Below are 18185 nucleotides of genomic sequence, written 5' to 3'. Positions count from 1 at the left end.
TCACATTCACACCTACGGTCAATTTAGAGTCACCAGTTAACCTAACCTGCATGTCTTTGGACTGTGGGGGAAACCGGAGCACCCGGAGGAAACCCACGCGGACACGGGGAGAACATGCAAACTCCACACAGAAAGGCCCTCGCCGGCCCCGGGGCTCGAACCCGGACCTTCTTGCTGTGAGGCGACAGCGCTAACCACTACACCACCGTGCCGCCAACGACAAATCAAAATACAAAAAAAAAAAAAAGTAGTGCTGTCAAAGTTAACGCGATAATAACGCGTTAACGCGATCTCAATTTAACACGATTTAAAAAAAAAAAATAGTGCCGTTAACGCAAATTCTAATTTGGCCCTGCGCATCACCCGTAGTCAGGGGCGCCGCCAGAAATTTTGGGCCCCATGAAAGATTAGAATTTTGGACCCCCCAACTTTGCCCACCCTCGTCACAATTGCACTATTGTCATTATTTGACTTTTGTATATGGCGCTCGCTCATTAAAAACTTCAATCCTAAAGCTTTTATGGGTTGTATTGCTGCTTACCTCCTTCTCCAAAGGGGGGTTCAGTGGTTTGGTAGGGCGGAGGTCCCCCTGAGGCTGAATCTGTGCATATTTAGGGCACCCCATTAGTTATGAAACTGGTTATTAAAATGGAAAAAATGTCACTGTACTAGGGATCGACTGATATGTTTTTTTCAGGGCCGATACCGATTATTATGGAATTGGGATGCCGATAACCAATATGTGCAACCGATAAATGTAAACATTATAATTCACATGAAATTAAACATAGCACACACTGACACAGACCTTCATATCCATGAAATGTATGTTTAATTGTAAAATTGAACATGAAATTTTGTGCAGGGAGATGCCAGCAGCATTTGTACAATAAAGTCAAACATTAGTTAGAATAAAATGAGAAATAAAATAATAAAATAAATATTCACCAATAAAAAAATAAATCACTCCCTACTATATTACAGCTCACCATTTTCAGTGGAAAATAAATGAAAATACACTCTGGATTCTTTTACACTAAGAACTAAGTAAGACTTGCCAACTTCAAGTAGTTTTTAAATAACAAATCAAGTGTAGGGAGCTGCCTGCAGCATTTTTTTAAAAAGTAAAATCAAACATACAGTAAAGTAGGCTATCACTCCCTATTAGGAGTGGCTGCTCCCTTAAGAGTATATCGCTTTCCGAATCAGAAGCGCTAGCGAGGAGAATCACTTGCGCAAGAATTATAAATACTAGTCACACCTGGCTTGTTTAAATGTTCAAACAGCGCTTTATAAAGTTACCTAACATACAAGTGCAGTGGGCTTTTTGAGCACGAGTCACGTCATGAAGTTTACTCATCACCATAACAAATAGCCAGTAGGCTTGCGCTAGCCTACAGAACACAAACACTACGTTTTATTTCGTCTCCCCTTGACCACCTCTCTGTATGGCTGTCATTCTACTGTTCGAGTAGAACTACTGACACATTCACAACGTTTCCAGACGGGGATTTAAAAATGACTGCAGCCTACGTTATGCTGTTTCAGTGAGACTAGTTGGTTGTAGGCTAATTCAAGTGCTTCCTTCCGTAAGCTAAGTTTGCCTGGCTACACAGATGCAAATGGACAATTTTAACGAGTAGTAGATGAAGAATGTAAACATATAATGATGTTGTGCTTTTGCAACTTGTGTGTTTGTGACTTATTGCGGCAAAAGCAGCGTGTCCCTTACCTTGATACGGGCGCCTTGAAACAGTTCAGAGTGTTTAGCTGCGCATGTTGATTGGCTATATCTCTTGTGCCAAACAAATCAGATGTTGTGGTGGGCGGGGACTGTGTTCTTGAACTCAGAGAGGCAGGAAAGGACGTGCAGTGACAGTCGCATTAGGAACGAAATGGCTGCGAAAAGGCATGTTATCGCCATATCGGTGGAAATTATGGCCAATACCGATAACCCTAAAAATGCAGAATATCGGCCCGATATATCGGCCAGGCCGATTATCGGTCAACCCCTACACTGTACAAACTGTAAAAGTGTTCTCTTGATAGGCTAATCCAACCACGTTCATACTGTTCATTTACCATTCGCTAATATTTTGAACACACATGTGAGCGATAGCTACCTTTCTTTGGGAAAAACTGAGTGACCAGTTGCCTGCCTCTCCGGTCCCTCTCAGCGTTCAGCTGCCTTTCTTTACGTTTTTGGCAGCCACTCTTCATATTTAGCGATCATAGACTGTACGCACTCCACTGCTGGCTGGCTGGCTGCTGCACCGCGACACAGCAGCAAGTAGCGTTGCACTGATCAGCACACAGATTTAACGCATCGCGCTTCTACCAGAACTGGACAGTACCATTTCGCAAAAGGGGGAGGGTTAAATGACAATATGTTGAAGAACTCAAGAAATAGACAACCTTGTTCAATTAGCTCATTTTACCAGATGGAATATTGCATTGTTGTTATTTCAAAAGTCTTATTAAAATCATTAAAAGCATATTATCAGCCCCTTAAAGGGCCCCATGGCAGTGCTGGGGCCCCTAGAATTGTTCTAACCTTTCCCCCCCGGCGGCGCCCATGCCCGTAGTTCCTGTTGAGGCTTGTTGCGCGCTGCTTCAATAAGAGTACGTGTGAGTGATGGAGAAAGGCATAGACATTAGGGCTGGGCGATATGGAGAAAAAAAAAATCTCGATATATTTTTGCTATATCTCGATATACGATATATATCTCGATATCTATGCAGGAAAAACAACCCCCAAAAAACAGACACACCAAATTCAGCAAGGTGGTTTTTTTATTGAAGTGCAAACAGGTAGGCAGCCAAGTGCCTACAAGTAGACAGGTGCACAAGCACTTTGTTACTAGTACCATTTTTAACATGAATTATCAAACCAAGGAAGTAGTATATTGCCTTATTTTAATTACAAACATAAAACCTGAGGGTAGGCAGTTTTTATAAAGTGTGTCTTAAACATTTAAGTAACAAAAAAAACCCTCATTTCATAAATAATAATTTGACTTATAGAAATAATACATATTGCCTTCCTTTTCCTTAAAAACAAAACTCAAACTCATCTCACTGCATTAACTCTCAGCCTGGCACACTCCTCGTACAAAAGTTTGTGGCGTACCTGTAAATGGTTGAACAGGTTCGTGGTGCTCGACGCTTTGGTTGCCACCAATTTCTTGCATTCCCGGCAGTAGACCTCTTTCTGTTGTTCGTCCGACGGTTTAAAACCAAAATATCTCCATATAATGGAGCCGTTTGTCCTTTTTTTGGTACGAGTTCTGCCGCCTCCGGGCTTTCTGTGGGCGCCGCCATGTTGAATGAGTTAACACGCCGCCTACACGCGAGGGGAGGGGGTACAAACACACGAAGGAGGCGGGGCGGGCAGCACCATAGCACAGTGAAGGAAATTAAGCACAGTAGCGAAATCATATTAATTTAGAGCATTATCTCGATATATACGATATGCCAAAATCTTTTTCGCGTTCATTAAACATATCGATATATCGCCCACCCCTAATAGACATATAAACATCCTCGCCGCCATATTGGATGGGGCAAAGTGGAGATTCTTCAACCGCCTCTGGTATAGCGTCTAGACCAGGGGTGTCCAAACTGATCCATAAAGGGCCGTGTGGCTGCAGGTTTTCATTCCAGCCATGCAGCAGCACCCTGATTTGGCTTATTCAATCAACTGACACACCCACCCTTTAATCAAGGGTGGGTGTGGCTGCAAGTATTTGACTGTGTGAAGACAGTTCAGTTGATTGAATGAGCCAAGTCAGGTGTGCTGCTGCATGGCTGGAATGAAAACCTGCAGCCACACGGCCCTTTATGGATCAGTTTGGACACCCCTGGTCTAGACAGTAGCCGAGAATAAAGATGCCTCATTCATGTGCTGCGTTTAACTGTACCAACAGGTTTACCGTCCAAACGAGATCACATGGGATTACCTTTCACAGGTGAGACTGGAAAAATACTTTTCAATACTGTTCCTTCAGTCTTCAGTTTCCCAGCTCATCTCCACCGGGTAGGTGTAGAGTTATAAGCAGTGAGAATTAGATAATACAGTGCCACACTATGATGAACGTTTTTGAACGTATGATGAATGTTTTTATTTTTATCTGTTTTTTTCTTCTTTTATGGCAAATACTTCTCTTCAAAAGAAACTAATGAAGAGTAAAATAAAACTTTTATTTTCACAGTGATACGCACTTTATTTTTCATCCCTTGGTTTTCTCATCTAATATGGAAGTTATGGATGTCAGTGGCTGTGACAAGACGTGTTATGCTCTGCAATTAAAAAAAAAAAAACATTGGTACAAAAAGCAAGCCCATTCACTTTTTTATGCTGATAAGAGAATTACAATGGTTTTTCATGTGACAAAAATGTGCGATTAAATTGCGATTAATCGCGAGTTAACTATGACAGTCGCGACATTAATCGCGATTAAATATTTTAATCGCTTGACAGCACTAAAAAAAAGTCAATTTTTTTTTAGACTGGCAAACAAATTATTCGTGTAATCGTGCAAAATATCAGTCTATTACTCTTCAGAAACCTTTTATTTTTGTTCCGCGTCTTTCTCAGTTTTGTTTGACGTAATTGATTTTGGTTGCGATTCCAGCTTTCTCGTTTGCACTCCCTGACTTTTTGCTTGCAGTTTTGGCACAAACTTCACATGTGGGTGGGCTGTCCAGGAATGCATTCCCATTGGCTAACTTGTGTTTGACTGACAGCTACGCTCAGCCATTCCCTACTCGGATTTTGGCGGACTGTTTGACGAGTGACCGATCCATTGACGGTAAACAAGGATCGAGTGGACTTCAGTGCCCGGGCGCAGATAGAGGGTGGGACGGGTGGGATTCGTCCCACCCAGATTTAAATTCACCTCGTTCGGTCCCCCCCCACTTATAGGGAGGAAAAAATGTATATGCTGTCTTTCTTTGCATAAGGCAAAGCTCACGGAAAAATCAAAAGACTAATTACCATTCGGTTTATTGAGGTGCACAGCAGTGTATACATAGTTGCAACAACTCATCTCATTATCTCTAGCCGCTTTATCCTTCTACAGGGTCGCAGGCAAGCTGGAGCCTATCCCAGCTGACTACGGGCGAAAGGCGGGGTACACCCTGGACAAGTCGCCAGGTCATCACAGGGCTGACACATAGACACAGACAACCATTCACATTCACACCTACGGTCAATTTAGAGTCACCAGTTAACCTAACCTGCATGTCTTTGGACTGTGGGGGAAACCGGAGCACCCGGAGGAAACCCACGCGGACACGGGGAGAACATGCAAACTCCGCACAGAAAGGCCCTCACCGGCCACGGGGCTCGAACCCAGGACCTTCTTGCTGTGAGGCGACAGCGCTAACCACTACACCACCGTGCCGCCTCTGCAACAACTCACATAAAACAAAACAAAGACTGATATTCGGTTGGTTGAGCTGCGCAGACTGCACAGGTTGCAAGCTCGAGCTTGGTTGCTGTGGTTACCCACAACAAGTTTGACAGGCATATCAGGGATATTCCTCGCACAACACATGTTGGGGGTGGGGTTGGTTTGCTGGCAGCTTTGTCCCCCCCAGTTCAAAAAATGTATCTGCACCCCTGCTTCAGTGGTGACTATGATATTGAATTAATTCAACAAAGTGTAAGTGCGGGACAAATGTGTTGCAGTAGTGCACATTATGCAGGTGTTTCGTGGCAAGTCAAATGTTAGACTGAGCTCCACTACCCAATATAATAGCTGTCTCGCTAACGTTAAACACGCCTGCATAATGTGTAAGCTTTGCACGGTTTCAGTGTACAGCCCGTGTAGACCAAGCGCTCCCATTTCTCTTTTGGGAAACGATGAGTACTGATCCCATCATGATTGGTGTTGCTACACCCTCCTACGATACATATGTTAACCATTTTAATAATTACGCGATAACATTGAAGAAATTTACAGAAAACCACCAGGTCGTTTTCTCATAAACAAACCAGCGCTGATGTAGGATTCAGAGGGAGGCGTCCCGCACGCGACGTCACGAAAATCAATGTTTGCCGGGAAATCCAAATGCCAAGTTTTTTCTGAGGCGGACCAATTCACCTCAAATGGCTTGATTTCAACTGAATTTTTCTGGTATTGCGCAAGGTAAAACAATTGCACAAAATGCAAAATGTGGCAGATATTTGACCAAAGTTTAATATAAAATAGGAGAATTACATTGATCTTGCTCCTGAATATACCCAACATGTGCCCTTTAACATGTTATTTTTAACATAAATGACCTAGTGAAATTTAAGGGGTATCTCTGGTAGGTATGTGACAAAAATGAACCTGAAGTTTTTATAATATAAAGGCTGTTTCAAAGTCATGCCCTGTGTCCTAAATCACTCACTATATAGTGAGCTCGCCATTTTGTAGTGCTGTCCAAATGTATAGTGAGAATTATTACACCTTATTGTTGGGTTTCACTTGACGTCACATCCGCCTCATTAGTTATTCAGAACTTTAGCTGGTGGTCTACCAAAGCTCAGTTGACAAAGCGTTTATACAGAGAAGCGTTTTTTCATTGCTCGCGTGAAAAATGCCTTAAGCCAGTATCTCACTGGGCTGCGACAGCTTGCGACAAATTGTGAACGTCATTTGCGAGAGAATTTCCAAAGGGCCTTGAAACATTCGCGGGGCTTCTCAATTTCCTTGTAAAGTGTCGCTCCTTTGTCGCTGAAATTTTGAACATGTTCAAAATATTCATGCAACAAAATTTCTCTCAAAATAGCCTGTCACGAACCCTTCTCAAGTCAGTTTCTATGAGACAGGAAGTGCGAGTGTATGGGTAGTATCTCACTGGGCTGCGACAGCCTGCGACTAGTTGGAGACACAACAATTGGGATAAAATATGCGAATATCAGTTCAGTGTGATTCCAAGTGAAAATTGTCGCTAATTCGCATATTTTATCGCAATTGTTGTGTCTCCAACTAGTCACAGGCTGTCACAGCCCAGTGAGATACTACCCTTACGCTTGTGTTGTTTTAGATTGTTTGTTTGAATCGATCAAACTGTGAAACTGCTAAGTTTCTTCAGGGTTCCCTGTGAACTAATAAAAAAAAGGCTGGATTTCACAAAAAGACGTCGAGAAAGGTGACTTTTGAACCTCTCGGTGAAATTGAAGAGAGCCGATTCGAAGCATGCTCGAGTTTGCAGTGATCACTTGGTGAAAGGTTTGTATTTCCCTCTCAGCTGTTAGTGTTTTCCCAAGTACTTTTCTTGCTACGTGTTATTTTACGGTACTTTTTTAGTCATGAAGCGCTCAAGTCCCCAGCTGTTTCTTTGTTTACTCCTCACAAAGTCCATATGCATGAAGGCCGTGACAAAATTCTTCCCCAGCCGTACAGTTACAATGCGCCGTGATCACGTCTCCGTCTTGTTTAACTAAGATCCAGGTCTTTAAAGGGGTTTCTGATGATCTTTGTGAATGATTTAGCTGAGAGATAAGAGCCAACACAAGTGAGAATCAAGCGAACTGCTGTTTGTTTACACTTCAGCTTGCAGCGCTTCATTGTAAAGACGCGAACGAAAAACATACTTACACGGGCAAAAAGAATACAGGATTCATTCGGCAGTGACTTCATACCGAGGTCCTTTACCCAGCCACATACAAAAAAAAAAAAAGTTGTAAGCCTCCATACTCTTCCACACTTTCATGTGTTTTGCGGTGTAGAAGGACGTCTGCAACACCAGATAGTTCGAGATGTCGGGCAACTTGACTGAAGGGTAGTTTTCGAGATCGTATGACAAATCCTTCTTTCCCAGACTGTAGGGGTCGATTTCATTGCACATAGCAATCTCCTGAATATATCTAAAGCCAGCAGTGGCTTCTAGATTACGAGCGTACTCTGATAAGTTATCGATAGTTGTTTGCACTACAGCAGCTGTTTTAGACCACCAGCTATTTCACTTCCGGTAAAACCACTAAGAAAAGTCATGTGACTGAAACCCAGCAATACAGTGGACTCAAAGTATCCCACAATACATCGTGAAAAATGGTCAACAACCGATGGTCACTAATCAAGCTGTATATGCATTGCGGTCGCGCTGGGGGGAAAAAAAAAAAAGTGTGTTGGGGTGAATAGATGGAGGAAGAAACACATTATAAACTGACATTCAAGTACAATTAAAAATAGTAAGGGAATAGAAAATAATCTAAAATAGAATAAGACAGATAAAATACAAGAATAAAAGTTCCAGTGCAGAGCGAGGAATTAATCAAAAGCCTCAAATTTGATTTAATAAAAGGCAGCAGCAAAGAAGAAAGTATTCAGCCTTGATTTAAAAGAACTGAAAGATGCAGCAGACACAAAGTACTTTGTGTTGATTAATGAGGGAAATATGCTCAGTATTATGTGTATTTATCACAAAAATACATGCATGTATTTATTATTTTGAAAACCCATCAGCTGACTGATCTGGCACGTTTTAATTGCGCAACAGTAACGACGTAAATAACGGCACGTTGGAGTAGTGTCCACAAGTGCTTTTTCGTTTTACCAATGAGCTCAGTGTATAGTCCTCTATATAGTAATTCCCCAGATAGTGAGTAGGGAGTAGTGAATGTTTGTTTGTCTTTTTGAAAAACAACAACTAACTACTGCAACTAGGTCCAGTCTAAATGTGCTGGAGTTTCTTCTATCTTCTTTTACAGGGACAGACCAGCAGTAATCGCTCCTATAAGTTCTTATAAATAGGTCTGTAAGAGTCAAATCCAGGCTCAGTTTTGAACTTGTGGTCATTTCATCTCATCTCATTATCTCAAGCCGCTTTATCCTTCTACAGGGTCGCAGGCAAGCTGGAGCCTATCCCAGCTGACTATGGGCGAAAGGCGGGGTACACCCTGGACAAGTCGCCAGGTCATCACAGGGCTGACACATATGGCCCTTTTCCACTACCCTTTTTCAGCTCACTTCAGCTCGCTTCAGCTCACTTCAGCCCGACACGGCTCGCGTTTCGACTACCAAAAACCAGCACGACTCAGCTCGCTTCAGCCCTGCTTAGCCCCTAAAACTCGCACCGTTTTGGAGTGGGGCTGAAGCGAGCCAAACCGAGCCGAGTGAGGCTGGGGGCGTGAGCAGACACTCCCCTGTGCACTGATTGGTGAGGAGGCGTGTCCTCACATGCCCACACACGCCCCGCGAGCGCGCTGGGATCTGTAAACACCGTAAACCCGGAAGAAGAAGAATTACGAATTACGAGAATTTCTGAAGCCTTATGCGCCGCCTCGCCTCATCTATACACTCTTGCCAGTATCTGTTGGTGTTGTCGGTGACAACAAGCCACAGCACCAAGACCAGCAACACTAACGACTCCATGTCCTCCATGTTTATTGTTTACTATTCGGGTCGTGAGACTACCGCTTAAAAGATCACTGATGTCACTGTTTGCGCTGCTTAACGACATCACCTGACGTCCACCCACTTTCGCTAACTCCACCCAGTGTGTCCACCCACTTCCAGCCAGCGCGGTTGTAGTCGAAATGCAACTCCAACAGCCCCGCTCAGCCCGACTCAGCACGGCACGGCTCAGCCCGACTCAGCCGCGTTTGTAGTGGAAAAGCGGCAATAGACACAGACAACCATTCACACTCACATTCACACCTACGGTCAATTTAGAGTCACCAGTTAACCTAACCTGCATGTCTTTGGACTGTGGGGGAAACCGGAGCACCCGGAGGAAACCCACACGGACACGGGGAGAACATGCAAACTCCACACAGAAAGGCCCTCGCCGGCCACGGGGCTCGAACCCAGGACCTTCTTGCTGTGAGGCAACAGCGCTAACCACTACACCACCGTGCCGCCCCCTTGTGGTCATTTCTTCATTTAATTCTGCTTTGGATTTTACAGGTTAAATTCAGAACTGCATTTTTTAGCACTAACTAATACCCTGTCCACACTAGGGATTTTGTACAGGTACCGCAACACCTGTCCACACTAGCAACTATACCGGTACTGTAGCGGTATAACTGTATTGGTACGAAACCCACAAATGTATGGGTTTTGTACCGGTACAGTATCGGTACTGTAGCGCTTCGCGTAGTGTGGACAGATGAAGCGGCTCTGTATCGATACAAATATAATGCGCAAGTGCAAAGTCACACACCTCAATCGATGTCTTCGCTGAATAAAATAGTGAAGAATGGAGATTCGTTTGTTTCTTTCTCAACTGCCTCGCGCGTTTTATACGATTCCACTGAATAAATGACCACCAGAAATACAGTCTGTACACTGACAACAAAAAGCATACACACGTTGTTTCATCCGCCATATTCTCGGAAGGAAGTTACTCGGTAACCACGGAAACATTTCGCGCACGCGCATTTCAACTACCGTGAAAGAAAACCGCAAACGTTTCTCGCTAGTGTGGACAGATGCACTAAACTGTACCGGTATACTTTGTATCGATACAGTTATACCACTTTCGTACCGGTATATATGTGAACACAGCATAGGTTTTACTTTGGGACGTGTACTTTCATTCACAATAGAAAGATATTTAAGTGAAAGTTGCATTTTATTTGTAAACTAAGTGCCTCTGACAAGATCCTTTGTCCGTCAGAAATGTCCTCCCCAGAAAACACACCATATGATGAGGTGGTTGTTGATTTTTATTATTTTTTTAAAGAAAATATTTGTCTCTTTTGAAGCAGAATACTCTGTAGTTGTTGCACAGTAAAAACAGGACTTGAAACAGACGTGAGACACTTTTTTTTTTTTTTTTTTTTTTTTTTTTCAGCGGAGCTTCACATGTGGTTAAAATGTGAGTCCATCAAAAAGTGTCCTCTCCAGAAAACCACAAGGATCGTCCCCACTTCAGTTGTTATTATGGTTAGCGCCACGTACAAACGTTGCTGCATATTGAAAATTTGTACTTAAAATCTTATACATTTCAAGAATTTTTCACTTTGTATGCCTTACTCTTGTGGACTATAAGAAAGTGGATCAGTTTTAGAAACGAGTTATACCGTATGCCGTCATCTCACCGCAAGTAACATGCCCAGTATATGACAGGGATGTGCCTTACAGAAAGAGAACTCGCATAACCGTTTACAACTCATTAAAGGTGTGTAAACACAAACGATCTTGTTGTATGCTAAATCTGGGATTCTCAAGAAGGTGAATGAAATATCCAAATGTCTGAAGTGAAAAACGGGTATCGTTTAGTATAGTTTGAGTATCAAAATTAAATCTAGATAAGGATTATCTGGATGAAAGTGTAAATGCTAATATGTCTATTTGATCAAACCACACTGACAAAAAAATGTAGGCCTGTGCGTCATATGCAACTCATAGAATAAGTTAACATTTCCCGTGTTGTAAAATGTTTTGGTCTGCTGTGTTTTAATAATAAATCAGCTGCATGAAGAAAAAGGTGAATTGGGGCTGGTTAACTCGGCGGCGTGCATGGCAAAGTTCTTGAAGCAGTATTGAATGTCATGTTTGAATGACTTCCAATTTGATTATGCTTCACAACCTTCTACATTTTCTGGCTTGTGTGTTTTCTTGAGGGCCCTTTTTTGTTTGTCCTGGGTAATACACACAGCAGGCCTGGTTCCAGGTACAAACAGAATCAAAGATGTAAAGCTCTATGTTCAGAACTTTGTCCAGAAATATTCCCATGTGTAGATAAGGAGTACTTGAGTATCTCTATCTGTCTCTCATTTGTACCACTTTTTGAAAAACAGGAAGCGGGTTCGGGCGGCACGGTGGTGTAGTGGTTAGCGCTGTCGTCTCACAGCAAGAAGGTCCGGGTTCGAGCCCCGGGGCCGGCGAGGGCCTTTCTGTGCGGAGTTTGCATGTTCTCCCCATGTCCGCGTGGGTTTCCTCCGGGTGCTCCGGTTTCCCCCACAGTCCAAAGACATGCAGGTTAGGTTAACTGGTGACTCTAAATTGAGCGTAGGTGTGAATGTGAGTGTGAATGGTGGTCTGTGTCTATGTGTCAGCCCTGTGATGACCTGGCGACTTGTTCAGGGTGTACCCCGCCTTTTGCCTGTAGTCAGCTGGGATAGGCTCCAGCTTGCCTGCGACCCTGTAGAACAGGATAAAGCGGCTAGAGATAATGAGATGAGGAAGCGGGTTCTTGAACTGGCTCCGTTCAGGATTCTTTGAACTTTGGTGCCTGCTAGCGAACCAACCTGCGTTTTCACCAGTTTTGAGCGGAATCAAGGATGCGTCATGAATGGAGGGCGTTGCACAATTCACAACGCGAGTAAACAGAAGTAGCAAGATGGCGGCGCACATTAATTACCTGTGAGCTTTTGTTCTGTTATTGCAGATATTTTTCTTTCCATTTTTATCCCCCGCTGGCTGAAAGGCCTGAAGGTGGAGTATGTCGTGGTGATGTCCGTCCGTCCGTCCGTCCGTCCGTCCGTCCGTCCGTCCGTCCTGGGAAGGGTACTCACCTTCTGAAATCAACTCCTCTCACAATTTTTGGAGGAATTTCCCGAAACTTGACAGGATTCTTTGTTTATATGTCGGTAATATACATATTGCAATGCATTCAATTCAGTCGCATTTTGCCAGTTACAGCCCTTGATTACCAAACTTGTACTTTGACAATTTCATGAGGGTGTATTAAGCACCTATAGCATGGATATAGTTGCCAGCGGGGGATATTGTGCTCTCCGAGCACTCTTATTTAACTAATGACACACCCAATGATGTCATCATGGTTCGTGCTGGGGGGAAAAAATGGCTATATTTTGGTTCCAGCTGGGAACCAACTTTTCAGGTTCTGAGTCTATTTTTGGTCAGGATAATCCAAAATGTGGCACGTGAACCAAAACGGAACCCGTTTCCCGTTAGTGGAAAAGGGTGAATGCGGTTGTGTGAACAACAGCGAACGTTTTTATCCAGCGTGATTGTCATGTAAAGACTAAGGTCCAGTCAAAGAGCTGTTAAACAAACTGACTTAATAATTCAAGTACGACAAGAAGCAAGTCCAAGATAATTGTTGAATTGAGAGAACCAACACACACACACACACACACACCATTGAACACAATAGGATGTATAAATAGGAGTAGCCAGACACTTGTCATACAGCTGAGCAGAGGTGAATGAGAATAGTGTGAAACTGACTTGCTCACACACTTGCGCTCCAAGACACTGCTGTATTTTGTGTGCTCTAAGAACCAGTGTAGTAAAGGAAATCTGTCTCTATGTACCACTTTCATGAAATAACACAAGAAGGTTAAACTGCATTTACCATTTCCTGGGATTCATTTAGCTGTAATACAACCCCGATTCCCAAAAAGTTGGGACAAAGTACAAATTGTAAATAAAAACAGAATGCAATAATTTACAAATCTCAAAAACTGATATTGTATTCACAATAGAACAGACAACATATCAAATGTCGAAAGTGAGACATTTTGAAATTTCATGCCAAATATTGGCTCATTTGAAATTTCATGACAGCAACACATCTCAAAAAAGTTGGGACAGGGGCAATAAGAGGCTGGAAAAGTTAAAGGTACAAAAAAGGAACAGCTGGAGGACCAAACTGCAACTCATTAGGTCAATTTGCAATAGGTCATTAACATGACTGGGTATAAAAAGAGCGTCTTGGAGTGACAGCGGCTCTCAGAAGTAAAGATGGGAAGAGGATCACCAATCCCCCTAATTCTGCGCTGACAAATAGTGGAGCAATATCAGAAAGGAGTTCAACAGTGTAAAATTGCAAAGAGTTTGAACATATCATCATCTACAGTGCATAATATCATCAAAAGATTCAGAGAATCTGGAAGAATCTCTGTGCGTAAGGGTCAAGGCCGGAAAACCATACTGGGTGCCCGTGATCTTCAGGCCCTTAGACGGCACTGCATCACATACAGGCATGCTTCTGTATTGGAAATCACAAAATGGGCTCAGGAATATTTCCAGAGAACATTATCTGTGAACACAATTCACCGTGCCATCTGCCGTTACCAGCTAAAACTCTATAGCTCAAAGGAGAAGCCGTATCTAAACATGATCGAGAAGCGCAGACGTCTTCTCTGGGCCAAGGCTCATTTAAAATGGACTGTGGAAAACTGTTCTGTGGTCAGACGAATCAAAATTTGAAGTTCTTTATGGAAATCAGGGACACCGTGTCATTCGGACTAAAGAGGAGAAGGACGACCCAAGTTGTTATCAGCGCTCAGTTCAGAAGCCTGCATCTCTGATGGTATGGGGTTGCATTAGTGTGTGTGGCATGGGCAGCTTACACATCTGGAAAGACCCCATCAATGCTGAAAGGTATATCCAGGTTCTAGAGCAACATATGCTCCCATCCAGACGACGTCTCTTTCAGGGAAGACCTTGCATTTTCCAACATGACAATGCCAAACCACATACTGCATCAATTACAGCATCATGGCTGCGTAGAAGAAGGGTCCGGGTACTGAACTGGCCAGCCTGCAGTCCAGATCTTTCACCCATAGAAAACATTTGGCGCATCATAAAACAGAAGATACGACAAAAAAGACCTAAGACAGTTGAGCAACTAGAATCCTACATTAGACAAGAATGGGTTAACATTCCTATCCCTAAACTTGAGCAACTTGTCTCCTCAGTCCCCAGACGTTTACAGACTGTTGTAAAGAGAAAAGGGGATGTCTCACAGTCGTAAACATGGCCTTGTCCCAACTTTTTTGAGATGTGGTGTTGTCATGAAATTTTAAATCACCTAATTTTTCTCTTTAAATGATACATTTTCAAGTTTAAACATTTGATATGTCATCTATGCTCTATTCTGAATAAAACATGGAATTTTGAAACTTCCACATCATTGCATTCCGTTTTTATTTCCAATTTGTACTTTGTCCCAACTTTTTTGGAATCAGGGTTGTATAGTGAGGCACATCTCTGTTTGACTTTCAGTCTCTCATTTACATGACATTTGCAGCGCACATGTGTGTGTTTGTGAATATTTGTGTAAAGCTTACTCACCAAAAAGTCAGTATGGGAAGTGTAGGTATGTCCTTGGGGTGGGGCGAGCAACGCTGATCCCTGGTTATGTGGATCATGCCACACGGTGAATAATGCCATATACACAGACAAAGGCTATGTCAAACAACTGACCGTTGAAATGATGTAATCAAACGTCAGACTCCAGTGAGTGGAGTTTCTTGGACCAGTCTGCTGGTGTGAGTTGTCCCTGGAAGTCCTTTCATGACTTTAGTTCTTACCTGTGTTTAGCTCTTATTTAGTCACAGTTGGCTTGCAATTGAAGAAAAGCCGCAGTAAATAAGCAAGCTTTTCATTTGCCTTGCAAAATACTCATGTTTTACGTTTGTTCTATTACACAGTTGTGCAAAATCATCAAATTTCTCTTTAAGTGGTGAACATATTCACAAATGAGCAAAATATTTTCAACATGATTGATTGATTACTTTAGTCTGAACAATAAAGATATAAAAAAAATTAAAATTAAAAATGCAATAATCAAAACATCGTCATAAACAAACAGAATAGCGTAGCCACAAGGCAGTAACATAACAATGTTCAGAAAGGATTAGGAAGAAGTAATAACTTATCCAATCCTAACCCTCTATACCACCGCTAATCAAACGTCACTTTCCACCATAATAAACTATATATACAAAAGAAAACAAAAGCAACAAACAAAAGAAAACATACCAAGACATACCGACATGGTATAATATCAACCAAATCAAATCATATATGAGTGATTCCACGCTTATGGGTACTGAAATGGGGACATGAACTTATTTTTAAAAATTCACCTAAAACCATTTCTTTTTTTTACCATCAGGTCACAAAACATGTAATCTTTAATGAATGATATGTTAAAAGATAACTTTAATTTTCTGAGATGTAATAAAAACATATTTATATGCTAAAGTCAGAACGTAACAGAAGTGTTGTGGACATATAGATTCTCAATTTTAACAATGTAGAATTACTTTTTGAAACATAGGAAGGTGATGTTTTAGCAAATATAATTAATAAACATGTGTAGTAGAATAAACATACACATTCTTTCAATAAGATTAACATGGTATATAGCTAGATTGTAATTAATTTGTAACAGACGCGAGATGGACAATCGTAACAGAAGTAATGTAACAGACATCATTTTGGAACTCATAGGCTTGACTTTGGCATATAAATATGTTTTTATTACATCTCAGAAAATTAAAGTTATCTTTTAACATATCATTCATTAAAGATTACATGTTTTGTGACGGGCGGCACGGTGGTGTAGTGGTTAGCACTGTCGCCTCACAGCAAGAAGGTCCTGGGTTCGAGCCCCGGGGCCGGCGAGTGCCTTTCTGTGCGGAGTTTGCATGTTCTCCCCGTGTCCGCGTGGGTTTCCTCCGGGTGCTCCGGTTTCCCCCACAGTCCAAAGACATGCAGGTTAGGTTAACTGGTGACTCTAAATTGAGCGTAGGTGTGAATGTGAATGGTTGTCTGTGTCTATGTGTCAGCCCTGTGATGACCTGGCGACTTGTCCAGGGTGTACCCCGCCTTTCGCCCGTAGTCAGCTGGGATAGGCTCCAGCTTGCCTGCGACCCTGTAGAAGGATAAAGCGGCTAGAGATGATGAGATGAGATGTTTTGTGATCTGATGGTAAAAAAAGAAATGGTTTTAGGTGAATAAGTTCATGTCCCCATTTCAGTACCCATAAGTGTGGAATCACTCATATACAGATACTTATGTTATGCATATATACACACATACAATACATCTATACAGTACATACATATACACATACCTATAACTATATACAAAATACAAGAAGACCAGTCACAGACTTACTCTCAATTTCATCATCACCTATATAGTCTGCCTGTCCTCATTCTCATATATTTTTAGTAACATGTTTTTATATAATTTTTTAAACAGTGTTATGTTGGTGCTATTTTTGAGTTCATTTTCCAGACCATTCCACAATTTCACCCCACAGACTGTTATGCACATACTTTTCATAGTTGTTCTAACATTTACTCTCTTAAAATTCATTTCCCCTCTCAGGTTATACCCACCCTGCCTTTCCATAAACCTATTTTGTACCTCACCCGGAAGAAGGTTATGTCTTGCTTTATACATAATTTGTGCAGTCTTGTGTTTAACCAGATCCGTGAATTTGAGTGTGTGCTTTTACGAATAATGCGTTTGTATGCTCAAGATATCCCGTATTATTGACAATTCTTATTGCTCTTTTTTGTAATGTGCATAACGGCTGCAGGTTAGATTTGTAGGTATTACCCCACATCTCCACACAGTAGCTCAGATATGGAAGTATGAGTGCATTATACAGAGTATGTAGTGATTTATAGTCCAGAATGTGTCTTGATTTCCCCAAAATTGCAGTAATCTTTGCTATTTTTGCTTTAACATGATTTAATATGTGGTTTCCAGCAGATTTTATGATCAACAGTCACACCCAGAAATTTTATTTCATAAACTCTTTCTATGGTTATGTTTTCAATTTTCAATTCAACTTGAGGGTTCGACTTATATTTTCCAAATAACATCATCTTTGTTTTACTCAAATTCAAGTAAACTCAAATTACTTCTCATCTTCATGAGAAGATGAACTTCATATCTTTGCGCCACCGTGTAATGTTCTTTATATTATATGGACACATCCACAAAAAAAAAAAAAAATGCAAGTTAATCAAAAGAATTTTAATTTTGAACTGATTCACCATTTTGACAATGCACATCTAGTCAGTGGGAAAACACGGAGTGACATCAGAGTGAAATATCGGGAATTATTATACATACGAGCCACTTTTTCCATGGAATAAAAACATTTATTTTTTTCGCGGTCTGGTTTCCATCAAATCCTGCGCTCTGATTGGCTGGTGAGCGGGTCCGTATCCTACGGTATGGACCTCCTGGCGACTCGCTTGTTCGCATCAACAACAAACATAGTATAATTTTTTTTTTGTCAACATTTATCTTTTTTTATAAGATTTATTGATAAGATTATCAAAAATCTTGTACATTTTTGCCAGCATTTCTCAGGAGAATAGCATTAATTTTACAGCATGGATAGCGATAACGACAGTGTTCACAGCGAAAGCGAGTTTTACTACCCTGAGGAAGAAGAAATAAAAGAAAACATTTCAGGAGAAAGCTAAAAACCTGTAACTTGCTAACGCTGAGTAGAAACAT

General features: G+C 41.8%; 1 protein-coding gene across 4 annotated transcripts in view; it reads left to right on the top strand.

Moving 5' to 3' along the window:
* The window catches only part of LOC132869735 (xylosyl- and glucuronyltransferase LARGE1), a 284001-nt gene that overhangs the window by 889 nt on the left and 264927 nt on the right, over nucleotides 1–18185 (top strand). The gene's annotated exons all lie outside the window — the stretch shown is intronic.

This window comes from Neoarius graeffei, chromosome 21 (assembly GCF_027579695.1).
Source record: "Neoarius graeffei isolate fNeoGra1 chromosome 21, fNeoGra1.pri, whole genome shotgun sequence".
NCBI classification, from domain to species: domain Eukaryota; kingdom Metazoa; phylum Chordata; class Actinopteri; order Siluriformes; family Ariidae; genus Neoarius; species Neoarius graeffei.
Note: the sequence above shows the minus strand (reverse complement) of the source record. Positions and strands in the feature narration are given on the sequence as shown.